At 41.9% G+C, this 17,118-nt stretch overlaps 1 protein-coding gene across 6 annotated transcripts in view; it reads right to left on the bottom strand.

The window, feature by feature from the left end:
* CTNNA3 (catenin alpha 3) overlaps positions 1–17,118 on the bottom strand; it is a 513,803-nt gene that overhangs the window by 39,052 nt on the left and 457,633 nt on the right. The gene's annotated exons all lie outside the window — the stretch shown is intronic.

The raw sequence follows: 17,118 nt of genomic DNA, 5'->3' as shown, positions 1-17,118 counted from the left end.
AAAGACGTGGGAAAAAATTACTAACATGGGTGCTGTTTCCTAGAATGTATACACTCTGGCAGACAGTTATGTTTGCTTACAATGTTGCACAGAGCTGGTTAGCTCACTTTACTGTTCCCCCACCCCCCCCCCATCTGAAGAATAAGTAATTTGCTACAGACTGGCTGTAGAGAATATTCATCATTTCGGCTGCAGAATGCTGGGTGTGAAGAAGGGATTTCCTTCCCTGCAATGATGCAAAAATTCACCTGAATTCATGAGGCTGAAATGCCTGGCTGCAGAGATTGCAAACTAGAGCCAGGATTTGAGTCTTACATAGATCCTACCAGTTTTCAACTGCCTGGTGCAATCTCAGCACAATAGGCCATTCCTGGTTATATTAATTACGTACCTCAAAGGGTTTCTTAACAGCCAAGAAGTCTAGAAACTTTTCTTAATCGACACAGAGTTTCTACAGGAAATTATATTCACACAACACAATTCAATAAATCAAGTGGCAAGTGCCACTGTCACATTGCTATGTCAAGATGAAAGCACTGGAAAAGATGTTTGGCACAGGATGTCTGGTTAGTGGCACTTTTAAATTTTATCAGTGTAGTTGAAATTTCATAGGACTGGAAGGGAGAAGCATCCTCTGAGAGTATTTCAGTTGAATACAACATGCCCCCAAAGTAACATCACAGGCCTGAATAAAAATGCAACTTTGTCTACTTTTAAATCACAATTACACCGTGCTTTATTCTAAGGCCTAAAACTAGAGCTGCAGCTTGTTTCCTCAACCTACAGGACTTAAATTTGAAGAAAACTGTCAGAATCAGTTACTGCCTTGGCACGCAATGTAGTACACACAGCAGCTTGTTCACTGAAATCCTAACCAAATTCTGAAGGTTTCTGCTCTGAGGCTTGTGCTCGCTCCCAGGCCATGAGAAGTTCTCTTTCTGTATTAATAACTCTGCTTTATTGATGACAAAAGCTTAAACAACCCATTAAACAGCCATGTTTACTTACATACTTATCTTCACATTTATAATGGTCGACTCACTGCAGGATTATGGAGCTGTATAGCTTTTTAGCATGGCTTGTTTTAGGATTAGTTGGAAAGAAAAATATTCCAAATTTTGTTAAAAGTACTAGTAATATTCACTCAGTCAAACACTGCACAGCCTGACTCTGAAAAGGAAACACAAGATGTAGGCTTTTGGTGAGACACTTGGTGAGGACTTCCCTCTACAGTATTTCCATATTAATTCCCCTTTCCACCCACCTTTTGCTTGTTTTACCTACTGTCAGAAGCTCAGGTGAGATCTTATCTGAGCGGTTTGCACTTGGGAATGTGAGAAAGCAAGGAGGCGATGTGCATTCCCAATTCCAGCACTGGCTGTTCTTTAAACACCTGCCAGATGTCACATGAGGTCCACTGAGAAAGCTTTATAATTACCATGGGGCCTCAGGGCCTGCCATATTGTAGACAAGAACTGGTTTTGGAAAGAATCTGGTGGATTACTCTGGAAATGTCCTTTGAGGAAAAAAAACAAACACACCTGAGAGTCAGTTAAAAAACGTATAAGAAGAGAAAGTTAAGATCCTCCAAGTAACCCATTGCCTCTCTTATTAAACTAGAGGAAACTGCAAGTCCCAGAAGCAAAATTATGGATTGTGTAAAGGAAAGATGCAAAAATCCCACATGCGAAAAACAGAACACTCTTGACACTCTTGGCACACAGAAGAGCTGCAATGCTTCATCTGGATATGACCTACACATTTATAGCAACTGAATATTTAAAAAGGCAAACAACACATTTTAGGCATAAAAGGAAAATCAGAGGAAATATGGAGTGAACACTTGCAATACTCCTTCCAACAGCAGTAACTTCTTTGTCAGCAACTTTTTCCTGCCATCCTCTGTTGCCCACACCATGACAGCAAACCCCTTGGTGTAACATAGCACCAAACTCTCACAGTTGCTAGGAGCAGATGTCCAGAATCTGGTGCATGCACTGAGAACTCTTTAAGGAAATCACTTTTAGAATATTCATGTTATCATCATCTGCTACCTATGACTGGCCCACTTGAAAAGCAATAAACAGAGACCAGGCAGCATTAATGAAGACATTCAAGAAACAGAAATTGAATCTTGCATATTCCCATATAGAAACCTTGAAATCCTAAATTAACTGGGAACTATGCTATTTATAACAATTTAGCCACAAAAATGCTAATTAAGAGCAGAGCATTACAGCATGTCTAGCAATTACCACAGGCCCATACAGACAGAAGAAGCTTCTCAGCCATTACTCAGTGAAGAATATACTGCTCTGCACAGATGATTCAGGCAACAGAAAAAAAGGTGTTTAAAACAATGAATGGAACTGTGAAAGTAAGCCATTACCTAATGCTAAATATAAAATTAAGGTGTTAGTGTAAATGGCCAAATATTTTCTTATTTTTAGTTGCAGTTGATTAGTTTACCTTCAGCTCAAGGGAAGAGAGAGAGACCCACCTAAGGATAGCAAAAGAACTAGTGATCAAGTCATTCAGGTGGAAGTGACAGGACCTGCATGATGAAAAGCAGAAATTACATTCCTCTGCTTCCTCTTTTTCTGACACAACACTAATCAGAAGCACACCATCTTCAGAACACCACACATTCCTGGGGGTAGGCATGTGGGATCAAGTGTGCTCACAACTCCCCTTCCCTCTTCCTATACACCTCTAGTTGTATTTTATTTTACTTCTCAGTATGTTGATGATATGTGGCCTTTCCATAAAACTAAAGATGTCCTCAGTGCCAATGTCAGCTACTTCTTTTAAGGGAATAAGTGGTGTATATGTAGGATGATCTCAATGGTCTGTAGCAGTTTTCTTTAAAAACAGATTTTCAATAAGTTTACCATGAAGTGAAGATAGCCTGCTGAACTCTCAGACTCCTCCCATTAACTCTCACCCACCCAGAGTATACTGAACAGTGTTAGTCCTTCCCAGAGTATACTGAACAGTGTTACTCCTTCCCCCTCTTATCACAGAGCACACAGAACTAGTGAAATTGTTTGATCCACCACTTGCTGACAGTAAGGATAGTTCTCAGATGACCTTAACAGTTCTGGATTGAGACAGGTATGGGAAAATACTGTGAAAAAAAAATCTTCTGTTTGCACTCTGTGATACAAATCCCTCTACATTTCTACCTTTTACTATTTCTAGAGCTCAGGTAACAGCTGTGATGCCATCTTTCAATAATGAAATGGTATTAGTGCTGTGTGGTGTATGCTACATTAAGGCTACATGTGCATGACATGACTATTCCCAAATACCACATCATATTCACTCACACATCCTCCATATCCCTGGATACTGACCTCCAAGTGGTCAACTGGCTGTTGACATTCTACAAATCAGCTTTGAAGCAGCAATAATTCTGCATACCACATGATCTGTGGCAGATAGAATGGCACCTATTCTAATTGTACTTCAACTTGGCTGATGAAAACAAGATCTAGTATAGGGAGGCAGCACCATGTTCTGATTAGGTATTTGTATGAACATGCCTCACTGCAATAATGGTGATTGTTGGCCATCTGGCTTACAGACATCTAGCACTATAAGCCAGTCCATCCAAATACAAACTTTGTCCATCATTTCTTGTTTGACATACTTTCCATCATGTCTCTACACAGAACATAGGCCATAACAAGTGAAATGCCACCTTTATACCATGAAAGCTGAAATCTACTCTCATCTAGCATCAGGGCACTCAGGAGTTTGGGCCAGAGGCTCAGTATGAGCCTACCTCTTTCTGCTCTACAATATTATGCCTCAAAGGTGTCAAGAATATAGGATGGAGAGGCAAAACATTTGCTAACCTTTTGAACAGTACTATTATATCAGGTCTAAGGCATACTAAGACAAGCTGAATGCCACTACCACTGCCATTCAAAGGAGAAAGACAGAATTTTAATCCCCGATAGTATCAAAACAGCAGCCACCAAAGGCACTGAATAAGAAAAAAAAGTGTGTTAAAAAGGGCTGCATAGTGTCAAACAAAAGTGTAAAACCACTGGCAGGCTGTGTGAGCTCTGAAAGGTCCTGATTTAATTGAAAAAGAATGGAAGAGATTCCAGTTGTATTTTTAGCAGAAAACAGCAGTTCAGCACTTTTTTTGTTGTTTGCCATGCTCCCAAGGTGAGCATCTGTGAATACTTTTTCTCAGAACTATGCATATTCAAGAAAGAAAACTAAAAGTATATTAAATAAAATGAATCATACAGAAAATACAATAAGGCTTCTTGTACCTCTGCAGCTTCTAGGACCAATTATATTTTATTAGATGTCAACTCCATCCTAGCTTGACTCTTGGCCATACAGAAACCAGGGTTCAACTGAAATTATTTCTTGTGGATTGATCACTCAGGCAGAAAAAAGTCAGACATTTGGTAGGAGAAACAATACAGGTGAACTGATTTTATAAAGATGAAGGCCTTATATCTCTGAAATAACTGTGGCTTCATCTGCACAGAGTGCCAATAGCAAAGTGCTGTGTTATGCTACAGTGCTGTGAAACAACTGGTCTGTAACCCAGTTTAGGAAAGAGGGGAAAATAACACTGAACTAATCCTTTAGGAAAGACTGCAGTCATATACTGAAAATTCTAAACATATTTCCTCTCCCTACCCTCTAATGTACTTCTTATATACCAAATGACCAAGGCCACGCACACAATTTGGAGAGCCTCAAGCTGATTTGGATATGGCTAAGTCCCCCTGTAAAATCTGCTTTATACAGTGTGCTGTGCCTTCACCTCATTTACATGTTCAAGGATATGGGATACGTCCAGAACATGAAAGGCGAAAGCCATATTTTTCTCCAATGCCTGTACATATGAACGTAAAATAAGGTAATTTGCTTAAAGTAACTGGTTCTTAGATAAAAATCTCTTTGCTGTGGAAAATACAACTTCTGCACCAAAATGTTTTCATGTTTTACATTCTGATAAAGAAGCCCTGAAATACAAAGTAGACAGTTTCTTCTAAGGGTGAAGAAGAGGAAATAAGATGGCAGAGAAGCCCCTGACTACAATCCTTCCTCCAAACTGTCCACTTCCCTCCTCACTAGATAAGAGCAGCAGCCCAGAAAATGACACCACTTTATTAGATTCATCTCATCCTGGTAATTGTGAGCAATCCTGTCAAGAGTATCTGCAAACTGTGGTGACCAGCACTGCAAAGCCTACACAGCATCAAAAGCACTCTAAGAAATAACATCCTACTGAATTGTCTCTCTTCTGTTTCACTACCTGCAATTACTCTTTGTCTTCTCTATTTCAACAGTTACTACTTATTTTTACATATCAGGTACTATGAAGTTTACAAACTCTACCTTGACAATTAGACTCTAGTCTTCTATTTCACAAATACCAGCCAGGTCAACAGTTCAGTAAGTGCCATAAAGCCATTTTTTTTTCACCCCTGGACGATAAATAGTCAAGAGAAATACGGGTGTTCATCATACTCTGAATGTGAGTGATCTCTTGTAGAAGCAAAGCTTTCAGTTGAATCAGCATTAAATTCACAGGGAAAAAAAGGCAACTAATACTTTACGTAAAATTTCTGGTCATAATTAATTCACTGATGTGCCTACACTTCTAAGGAAGGGGCTGATAAAAGCAAAAGTTTCCTGTCTTTATTTCTTGGAAACTCTCCAAAGGTTTAAGCTTCTAATTTCTGCTAATTAATTCAGGAGGAACCGGAACATATGGGGTTATAGAAAAAAATATATAGCATGTACAAAATATAGCAAATAAATTCCATAAGAATAGGCCTACATTTTAAAGTGGGGAAAAAGCTGGGAGAGGTGCTCTGCCTTTTTAATTACTTCTTTATTTCTCTAGGAGACATTGCTGGGTGTTATTACCCAACAACAGCTTGAGCAAAATAAACAGAAAAACAAGTCTTGCATCAAGCCATTAAAGGTCAAAATGTGGCTCAATTATGTGCCAGTTGGAAAACGCTACAAAAATCATCATTTTCCTGAACATTATCTAAAGAACAACAAACTGTAATACGTACTGACCATGACCTCATATCCACTTTGGACACCATCTGACTACTGGGTGGGCCTGAGCCACCAGAATGGACCAAGAAAAAGGACCGAGGAAAAGTGGCCCCAGTCAGAGTGATGGTGCTAACAGACCCTGCAGGACCAACTCAGAATGCAGCTACTACTTCTGGGGTGCTCAGCTTCCTCTTGTTAGAAGGGAGCTGACACCAGCTCTGCCCACCCTTGCTAAATGGTTAAGGTCTACAGAGCACAACCTTAACATCTGTAAGATTACCCAGCACTTTCTCCTTGGTCTGTCATGCCCAAGGGAGACTGCCCTGCCACAGGCTTCCCATTTGCCTGTGAAAAACTGGTCTCAAAGCTGTTAAATTACTGCCTGAACTGCTCCTCCTTTACAATCTTTATGTCTCTGGGGGCAGAAGCTAATAGTTGGGAGTGTTTTGCTGAAGAGCTTGTGTTTTCCCAGTATGATTGCTCTGTCAATTAACAGTTTCAGAGGCTTAGAAATTTACCCTTTCCATAAAGGGAGAAAACATCAGCTAACTCCAATCCAACAGGAATTTAGTGGTAGAACACTTCTTGCAAATTTTGTGAAATTTGCTCAGACTTTGAGTGACTGGGAAGGAACAGTGACAATAACGTGCAACTAGACATTCAAAAAAGCAGAAGATAGCTCATCAGCCATCACAGTAATGACTACCATAAATCTGACACTGTTGTGGACCCACTGGAGTACTTGCTAGGCAACCTGTTGCCAAAGAACGTGCAAGCTAACAGAGAAGAAACGACAGCTCCAAGATAGTCTTCAGGTTCATCTTTAAAATGTTGGGGATATGCAGACCTAAAGGCTAAGGCCTCACCTCTGTCCTGGGGCACATTAGGGAGCAAGTCTCCATGGAAGGCATTTTAAGGATGGGAGTATGAATCTTGGGTCCTCTGTGAGCGTCCAGAGATTTGGGGCTGGAGCATATTATGTATAGAGCAGCGGCTGAAGAAACAAAGCTTCAGTCAATGAGATGAGACTGGACTGCTGGGCAATAAGTGACCCCAGCAACTAACATGCCTGCCAGTGTCCATTTCTCAACCTGGAATGTTTCTGTGATATACATTAGAATAATGAACTTCCAAAGCACAGCACTGACTCATTTTAAAAAAACTAGTAGGTGTTAAAGGAATAGGGTGGTATTAGGAATATCATGAGCTGGAGACAGAAGCAGGACTGAGTGAGAAATGTGCTTAAGGGTTTTGACAGTGAAGGCAGGTGGTTTGTTTGATGCAGCAGAAGTGAGAAGCATGTAGTAATGCTGTGGTTAAAGGAACAACAGAGATGATGCAGAAGAAATGGGAGGCTGCAAAAAATGCATGAAATTCAGACTCAGTCAAAATCTTTTGAGATGGGCAAGAGGACAGACCCAGGATTTTTGCTTTCAAAATCCTCACTTCCATAAGCTGGATTTGTATACATCTTAGAAGCTCTGTGACATTCAAGTAGAACGACTGATATCAGCTGATTCTGTGTTACACGGTATGATTTAATTTGACGCATCTCAACAATTCATCACAAATCGGAGAGATCGTGTTTCTACTTGAGGGTAACAACTTCCTGAGGCTACTACATGTAGTTCTTCTGCAAGGACAGTCAGTATCCTGCAAGTACGGAAAATCTTAAATAGTATTTACACACTCTAGTTAATGCAGTTCTGCTGCTCATTTTAATAGTAAAATTTATATGCTTCATCTACTTTGTTGTAACAAGTAAATTCTGGTGGTTCTGTTTACCAAAGTATGTATAGTAAAATACATTCACTATGCACACACAACTAAGTTGAACTTCCTTTAGAAATAAATCTATTTTAAAAACAACTTCATATAATTAACTCTAATAAAAGTTGCTCTTAAGATAGAACCCTAAAGAGGGTTCACCTAATTTGCTCAAAGTAATTTTGTCTAAAATGACTGTCCTTTCTGATGACTCAGCTGGACAACACCGTTTGAGAAACTTTTGCAGCCTTCAGCCTTTGGGTGATTTTTGATAAAATACTTAAGTTTAAAGTTGTTTGTTCTTGTATGCATCTTATGATCAAACACTGAGCAGCAATGGATTCTCGAAAGCATCCCAGACTGCTTAATAAAATAATGCTGACCTATGAATTCTGTGACATAAATAATGGAGGTAGGTAAAAGGGAAAGTTTTCTACGTATCTGAAGTGGAACTGTAGATGTAATGGCACTTAGTCAGGTCTGGGTTTTTCGCAATAATGGTACCACTGTCTTTTGCAGCAGTGACAGAGCTGGGTTGATGACCAGAGAGAAGACAAGAGCAGGAGGTCTGGGACCAGTGAGTGATTTCCAAATGGGTGAGAGTAGCTGGTTGAAACTGACAGAAATCTCAGGGCTAGGAGAGGCCAGAAAAAGACATGGAAGTCAGTGAATATTTGGGTGCAATGGAAAAGCTATTTCAGAAGCATCTGGCTGCTGAAGGGAAACTAGCAGGATCATGGGTACCTCTGAAGTGTAAACGGACACAAGGAAAGGTAAATCACATAGTATGTTATGGTGAGAATCTTCATGGACAAACTTGAGTAGGAATAGAATCCCTCTTCTCTCCTCTTCCATCATCATCCTTTTGTCCCATGGTCTCTTCAAATCCCAGTAACTACAGAACTGCCATCTTGACTTATCATCATCTTTTTAGATCCCCTCCTCTTGATTTTCCTCAGCAAAGACTAGAATATCATGGAGAACATATGAATTAAGACTCAAGACTGGCTGTTACCAGGTTAGGAGACTTGCTAGATTGAGCAGCAGCTTAACCAAAAGAACTACAGAGGGAAAAGTTCAGGCTAAGCTGCAGTCACTGGAAGTACAAGAGGTATAAGCAGAATTGTATTTAGCTTTACTATAAGGATAAAGGAGGACAGCTTTTCTGGGATGACTTTGTTAGATTTATTTTTCTAAATCTTTTTAATTTCTTTTTCTATTTTTACTATTTTTCTAATATTAACTCTGATATTGATGCCATTTTAGAAGCAAATGTCAAGTATCAAGAGCAAATATAAGACCTTTTCTGAACAGTTTGTTGAAAGCTGCACGTTAAAAAAAAAAAAAAAAAAAAGTGTTCATATGGCCCCCTTTGGAATCTCAACAAACCTACAGAATGGATAAAAGGCATAAAAGCCCGGTGATTCTCATTTACCATTTATACCACAGAACACTGAAAGTGATTGTCATGGAGACTTCAACCAGGCACTGTGAATCCTGAATCCATGGACTGCATGCCCTCAGAACATTCTGTGAAACAGCCTAGAAGAAGTTAGTTACCAAAGCTGGTCTCTCCCTTGTGTATCTTTAAAATCACCTCAGACACGGCAGCATGCTCTGCCTTGTATGTCCAAATCTCATCTGAGGACCTGGTACTATCTTTCCTATCAGCAAAATGCTGTGAAATACTTGCACTGAACATATCCTGTAGTTTTCTGTTATTATAAAGGAATTTGCCTTGGAGAGCAAGGCTCAAACAGTAAGGTTGCCTGCTACAACTATTCTCAACAAGTTCATGACAGACTTCCCTTTCTGCTTAATCAACTGACCCTTTCTTGCTACTTTGTCAATATAAATTAAAAATGACAGTGTCCTGATCCTAAGTACTGCTTGAATTAGATATGAATTCCTTTATATGAGCAAAAGGAGATTTGTGTCTGTTTCCTGGTAAATGCCCCCTTAATTACAAATCCACTGTGACAATGGAAAAACAGAACAAAACAAAACTGTTCTATTTACACAAAGTGTAGGGGGAAAAGAAAACACAACCCCAGGATTTCTCTTGTACCATTTTAGCCAATCAGCAGAGAAATTAGAACGTCTTCACCAAATTTTTATTAAAACTATTACAGTAGCTGAGGCAATTTCTTGCTATATACCTCTACAGAAGACACAGCAAAAGGAAAGAACATTGACATGTGATTGACCCATGTGGTTAAATACATTTCCCCCATAAAATTAAAAGCTCCGGCTCCTTTTTATAATTAGATGTTTCCAGTGAATATTCATGCTTTTGCACCAGGAAAATGTAATGTGACAGGACACAAGGAAGAAAAAAAGTTCAAATCATGTAAGCACACGTGTATGTTTATAAATACAAAAATGCCTATTTTTTCAACCTTCCATTCCTTTTACAAGTAGTTCTGCCTGTTGCACATTCCAAGACACTGTCAGAGAACAGAGATTCCTGTGCAGCAGCATTGCTTTTTGGTGTGAACATATACAGACACGTGTATCTCCCTAACTCAGTGTCGTCTTCAGGGTAATTTTGTCCACACTTTTCAATGTGTTTAAAAACACAGTTCATGCTTGTATTTGAGATGAACACATAAAAAAGCAGTTATTTCAAAAGCCCTGCAAGGCTTCTTTCCAATAATGATGTAATTTTAAAACGGTTAGAAAGCTTGGGGAATATAGTTTTTTTCTCATTGAGAGGAAAAATTAGTGTATTTTGGCACTAGATCAATAATGTATCCAAGCCTGTTTATTAGCTACTTGCTCAGTTTCTGTAAACACAGGTGTGAAAAATAGTAACTCCAGAAGTCAGATGACAGCTTTGAATTGCTTAAAGAATTGTAACCAGCTTTTCTTACGAAAACTCTGAGTCATGTATGCTGGTCGCACACTAATGTAGTTGTTTGTAAGTGCTTCAGAGTTCCTTGTTCCATGAAACTTTCTTTAATCTTAAAACTCTGTAAGATCTCTTTCATTTGGGGTGAACCAAGTGGTTCACAGGCCAAGATTTAAAACTAAAATACAGTGCACAGTACCTGCTTCCCAGATAGATCCTACTTCCCAAATCCAAAATAGTCTCCTCTTCCCTACAAGTCTGCTTTTTCAGATGCCAGTTCTGTTCTAATCTTTCATTTAGATACCACCTATCAATACAATAAAACAATGTCACATACAATAAAGTCTAAGCAGGAAGTTAATTGACTGCTCTGTGTTTATACAGATTCTTTCCAGGAATTATGATTACTTAAAAGCTCAATTTAAAGGAATAAAACTCCTTCATTGCTAAGAAAGAAGCTCTTCTTTTAAACCAGTATATTCCCACACAGCAGGATGGGTCTGTCACAGCTGCAAAAGTGGACACTCAAAACCAAAACAAACTTGGATTTTGAAACCAGTATTCATTATGTTTTGGATTGAGTTTTCAAGTCAGCAGTGGCGTTCATACAGCTGCAGCATGTCAGATGTCAGGCACCTAAGACTGCAAAGTTGTAGTTATGTGCAACTAAGTGAATATCACAGCACTTAAATACATCTTCAGCACTTAAATACATCACACACATTGCACTGTTACACAGCAGAAAACCCTACAAATGAGAGTTAAGTAATTCAAAATGGGATCTAGACAAAGCAAGATGCTCATCATGAAGTCATATATGATGGCCAGTACAAAAAACTATGAACAAAGGAACCTTTGTATCTTGTCCTCACCCAGGAAACAGAAGCCTTTCAAAAGCTGAACCAAGAACTGAAATCCTCCTTTCCCTTCTCCATAACATAACCAACCAAGCACTCATCACACTGGAAGAATCTGGGACAAGTCTGACTTCAGCGCGCAGAAATGCATGCCCATGTCTATTGCCACCTCTCACTGAGAAATTGCATAATTGCTCTGCTACAGCATACATTGGGTGTGAGGACCATAGAGATGATGGCTTTGTGGAAAGGAGAGAAACCTCATACTCATCTTCCTGTCCCCAAACTATCCAATGAATATTTAACAGACAAATACACATGAAGTTTTCAGAAAAGCAATTGGAATCCCTAAATGCTAGCCAACTAAATTCCTCTTCTGCACAGGAAAGTATCCACAGGACGGTATTAAAGCATCTCCCACAATTCCTGATAATTTATAGCCTAATACTCTGGAAGATGAAAATTAAGTTTAAACTCCCTCCAGCCACAGAAACCAGAAGTTCTGCTATCTTGAGTGAATCCCTAAGGTATCAGAAAACAAATAAACCCTCTTCTTTACAGCTCTGCACAGCAGGCATTCAAATCAGATGCAGACAGGCACTTTTGAATAGATCCTGACCCAATAAGGTGCTCTGCAAATACCCAGCCTCTTTGAATAAATTAATAAAGCACCTCTTATGCATATTCAAAGAAAGATGGTAAGTGACACGCAGTATAATACAGGTCAGGATAATACAGACAAACAAACACACTCAGATGCCAAGACGACCTTGAAAAATTACAGCTTTCAAAAGCATTCATTGAGATTAAATAAAAATGAATGCAAGGGAATACATTTGAAGGAAAACAGAAATCAGCTTAGGTAACAAGTGACTCAAATACAGAAATTTTACTATTTGCCTGAGTAGCTTCTGATGCAACAAATACAAAATGTCAGAATCTTTTATTTCGTCAATATTCAAGCACAACTACAGGCTGGGCAAAGACTGGATTGAGAGCAGCCCTGAGGAGAAGGACTTGGGGGTGCTGGCTGACCAAAAGCTCAATATGAGCCAGCAATGTGTGCCTTCAGCCCAGAAAGCCAGCCATATCTTGGGCTGCATCCAAAGAAGCATGGCCAACAGGTCAAGGGAAGTGATTCTCCCGGTCTACTCCACTTCTTGTGAGATCCCACCTGGAGTACTGTGTTCAGCTCTGCGGCTCCAGACACAAGAGAGGCTGAGAGAGTTGGGCTTGTTACAGAATCATAGAACAGTTAGGGTTAGAAGGGACCTTAAGATCATCTAGTTCCAACCCCCCCGCCATGGACAAAAGAAGGCTCCAGGGAGACCTCAGAGAAGCTTTCCAGTACTTAAAGGGGACCTACAAGAATTGTGGAGATGGTCTTTTTGCAGGGGCTGTAGTGACAGGACAAAGGGGAATGGCTTTAAACTGAAAGAGGGTAGGTTTAGATTAGATATTAGGAAAAAAAAATTAATTACAAGGGTGGTGAGGCACTGGCACAGGTTGCCCAGAGAAGCTGTGGATGCCCGTCCCTGGTAGTGTTCAAGGCCGAGCTGGATGGGGCTTTGAGCAACCTAGTCAGACAACAAAGCTGTCTGTTAGGGGACACTTAATTCTTTAAAACTACATATAGCAGAATGATACAGTTCTGATGAAAGCAAAAGCAAATAATATGATATAAAAATGCATGTGTTTGAATATGTACTGCCAGACATATGCCCTGTATAGTACGTTTTATGCCTGACAGCATGATATGGTATAAGTAGAATGACTGATGAGACAATACTACAGGTTTAAATCCAAATAATTTTGTTACTTTTTCCCTTGCACTGGGAGCAGAAATAAAGTGCTGAAAAATGTGCAGAACTCCCAACCAACCAAATGAATAAAAGAATGAAAAGAAAAAAAAACAACCACAAATTAAGGATGAGGTGGAGATCTCCATAGAGGAGCCTTCAATCCCGGAGCAAGGCGTCCAGGAGCCTCAGTTCTGAGTGGCAAGAGCCACCAAGGGAGCCTCAAGACCTCAACAGGACCTGCCCAGGAGTCCGCAGCTTCGCTGACATGAGCAGGGACTCACAGGGGGTGGTGACAGGAGGGACGGCACTGCCCTGAGCGAGTAGAACACAGCTCAGGGGAGTGCGAGCAACGAGGAGAGCTGGAACAAGGCGTGGTGTGGCAGTTGGTGCCGGCACCATGGCCCACTTGCAAGATGAGGTGCACTCGCCTCAGGGCCAGGGCCCGGTCTGGGAGCTCTGCTCTGGCTGCCCCTGCCGTGGCAGCTCTGGAACCAGACAGAGCCAGTGAGAGGGGAGGCTGCAGCACAGACCTCTGAGTGTAGTTGATGCTTCCACTTGTCTATGGAGGCAGGAGTGCGTAATGGACACGGATGCACTCGGTGTGCCCTGGTGGAGGTCCTCCTATAGCAGGGCCTGAGCTACGGGACACTGTCAGTAGGCTGAAAGATGTCAGGGAAGCTGAGAGGGAACTGGACTGCTTGCTCCAGGCCCAAACTGTGCAGGGGCCACAAGCGTCCACCATAGCACACACAGAAAAGGAGGGCATTAATCCAGGAAGCTGGGAGCTAGTAACAAATATAAAAACAACACAAAAAAAGAAGGAAGAGGACAATTAAAAGCAAGGGTCTTCCTCCAAAATCTGATTTCCCCACGTAGAACTACTTCACAGCGCTGCAGGGGGCTAACAAGGAAACGCACACCGCACCAAATGAACAACCTGCTGATGCACCAGTAAAGAGGACCACTGCTGGTGCACCCAGGAAAGAGTGGCGGGTCATAGTAGCAGGTGATTCTACTTTGAAGGGCACAGAGGCACCCATGTGTCTTCCTGACTCAGTCTTGAGGGAGGTGTTGCCTACCAGGGGCTCGGATCAGGGATTGTTGCTGAGGGGCTGCCTGGTCTAGGCATGTAATACTGACTATTACATACTTCTAGTGTTCATGTGGGTGCTAGCGATACAGTTAGCAGTGGCCTGGACAACATTAAGAAGGACTCCAGAGCCCTGGGAGGGGTGGCTAGGGGCTCTGGAGCTCAGATAGTTTTTTCATCAATCCTCCAGGTCAAAGGGGAGGACCTTGAAAAGGCCAGGCGGATTTGGCAGGTTAATAAATGGTTAGAACGGTGGTGCCACAGTCAGGGGTTTGGTCATTTAGAACATGGGACTCGATATGGGAGGCCAGATCTACTGGAGGCTGGTGGAGCTGCTCGACAAAGAAGGGCAAGAGCTTCTTTGGCAGGAGACTTGCCAGGCTGGTCAAGGCTTGTTTAAACTAGATGTGTTGGGAGAGGGCATCATTGATCCATCGCCACACTCCCACTCAGTTGCCAGCACTTGTAATAAGTGCTTGGAGTGATGCAGAGCTATTCCAGCCGCTTCAGCCAATGTGAGTCAGCTTTATTTGGAGCTTGGTTCAGATGCCTCTGTACAAACATCAGTAGTATGGGAAATAAATGAGGAATTAGAGATGTGTGCATGGCTACAGGGATATGATATCATTGGCATCACAGAAACATGGTGGGATGGCTCCTATGACTGGAGTGCTGGAATGGAAGGTTATAAGCTGTTTAGAATAAAGACAGGCCAGGCAGACGGGGAGGGGGAGTTGCTATTTATGTCAGTGGTAGTCTGGAAAGAATGGAACTCTATCTGGGGACAGGTGATCAGTCAACAGAGAGTTTGTGGGTCAGGGTCAAAGGGAGAACAGCGATGGGGGCCATCACTGCAGGGATCTGTTACAGACTGCCTGATCAGGATGACTCTGTGGATGGAGCACTCTACAGAGAGATAGGAGCAGCCTCATGCTCGCAGGTGCTTGTTCTCATGGGGGACTTGAAACATGCTGATACCTTCGGGAGGGATGGTACGGCCCGGCACAAGCAGTCCAGGAGGTTCCTCAGTTGTGCGGAAGACAACTTCCTCTTGCAAGTAATAGAGGAGCCAACAAGGAGAGGTGCCATGCTTGACTTTGTGCTCACCAACAGCGAGGGGCTGATTGTAAATGTGATTCTCCAGGGAAGCCTTGGCTGTAGAGATCATGAGATGGTCAAGTGCAAGATCCTCAGGACAGTGAGAAAAGTGTGCAGCAAGCTCACTGTGCTGGACTTCAAGAGAGCAGACTTTGGCCTCTTCAGGAGCCTGCTCAGTAAGGTTCCTGGGACAAAACCCTAAAGGGCAGGGGGGGTCAAAACTGCTGGTTGATATTCAAGGATCACCTGCTCCAAGCTTTGGAGCACTGGTGTCTTCACAAGAAGGAAATGGGGCAAAAAAGGCCAGGAGACCTCCACTTATGGATAATGAGCTGCTGAGAAAACTTAGAGGGGAAAAACGAAGTTTATAGAAGGTGGAAGTGAAGACAGGAAGCCTGGGAAGAATACAGGGATGTTGTCCAGGAAGCTAGGGACCAGATCAGAAAAGCTAAGGCCCAGTCAGAATGGAGTCTGGCAAGGGGTGTGAAAGATAATGAAAAGGGCTTCTATAGGTATGTAGCAAATAAAAGACAGACTAGGGACAATGCGGGCCCTCTCTGGATGCTATCGGGACAACTGTCTACCCTGGATTTGGAGAAGGCTGATTTTCTCAATGACTTCTTTGCCTCAGGCTTCACTGGCAAGTGCTCTGACCACACTGCCAAAAGCAGATGCAGGGACTGTGAGAATGAAGAACTTAGGCCCACTGTAGGAGAGGATCAGGTTCGAGATCATCTTAAGAACCTGAATGTGCGCAAGTCCTTGGGACCTGATGAAATCAATCCATGGTCCTGAAGAAGCTGATGAATGAAGCTGCTAAGCCGCTGTCCATCATATTAGAAAAATTGCGGCAGTCAGGTGGAGTGCCTGATGACTGGAAAAAGGGAAATATAACCCTCATTTTCAAGAAGGGGAAAATGGAAGACCCAGGGAAATACAGATGAGTCAGTATCACCTCTGTGCCTGGCAAAATCTTGGAGCAGATTCTGGAAAGCATGTTAAGGCACATGAAAAACAATGAGGTGGTCGGTGACAGCCAACATGGCTTCACTAAGGGGAAATCTATCTGCCCAATTTGGTGGCTTTCTATGATGGGGCTACAGAACTGATGAACAGGAGCAGAGCAGTTAATGCCATCTACCTGGACTTGTGCAAAGTGTTCGACACTGTCCCACACTACATAATTCTTTCTAAACTGGAGACATCAATTTGATGGGTGGATAAAGAATTGACTGGATGGCCACACACAAAGAGTTGTGGTCAATGGCTCAATGTCCAACTCAAGACCAATAAAAAGTGGTGTCCCTCAGGGATCGGTGTTGGGACTGATCTTGTTCAACATCTTTGTCAGCAATGCGGACAGTGGGATTGAGTGTGCCCTCAGCAAGTTTGCTGATGACTCCAAACTGTGTGGTTCGGTTGATATGCTGGAGGGAAGGAATGCCATCCAGAGGGAAATTGACATGCTTGTGAGGTGGGCCAATGCCAACCTCATGAAGTTTAACTAAGCCAAGTGCAAGGTCCTACACGGGGGTCAGGGCAATCCCAGGCACAAGCTGGACAGAGATTCAGAGCAGCCCTGTGGAGAAGGACTTGGGGGTATTG

This window comes from Pezoporus flaviventris, unplaced genomic scaffold (genome assembly GCF_033815535.1).
Source record: "Pezoporus flaviventris isolate CSIRO_AGI_PZ_B2104156 unplaced genomic scaffold, CSIRO_AGI_Pfla_v1 ptg000001l, whole genome shotgun sequence".
Classification (NCBI taxonomy): Eukaryota; Metazoa; Chordata; class Aves; order Psittaciformes; family Psittacidae; genus Pezoporus; species Pezoporus flaviventris.
Note: the sequence above shows the minus strand (reverse complement) of the source record. Positions and strands in the feature narration are given on the sequence as shown.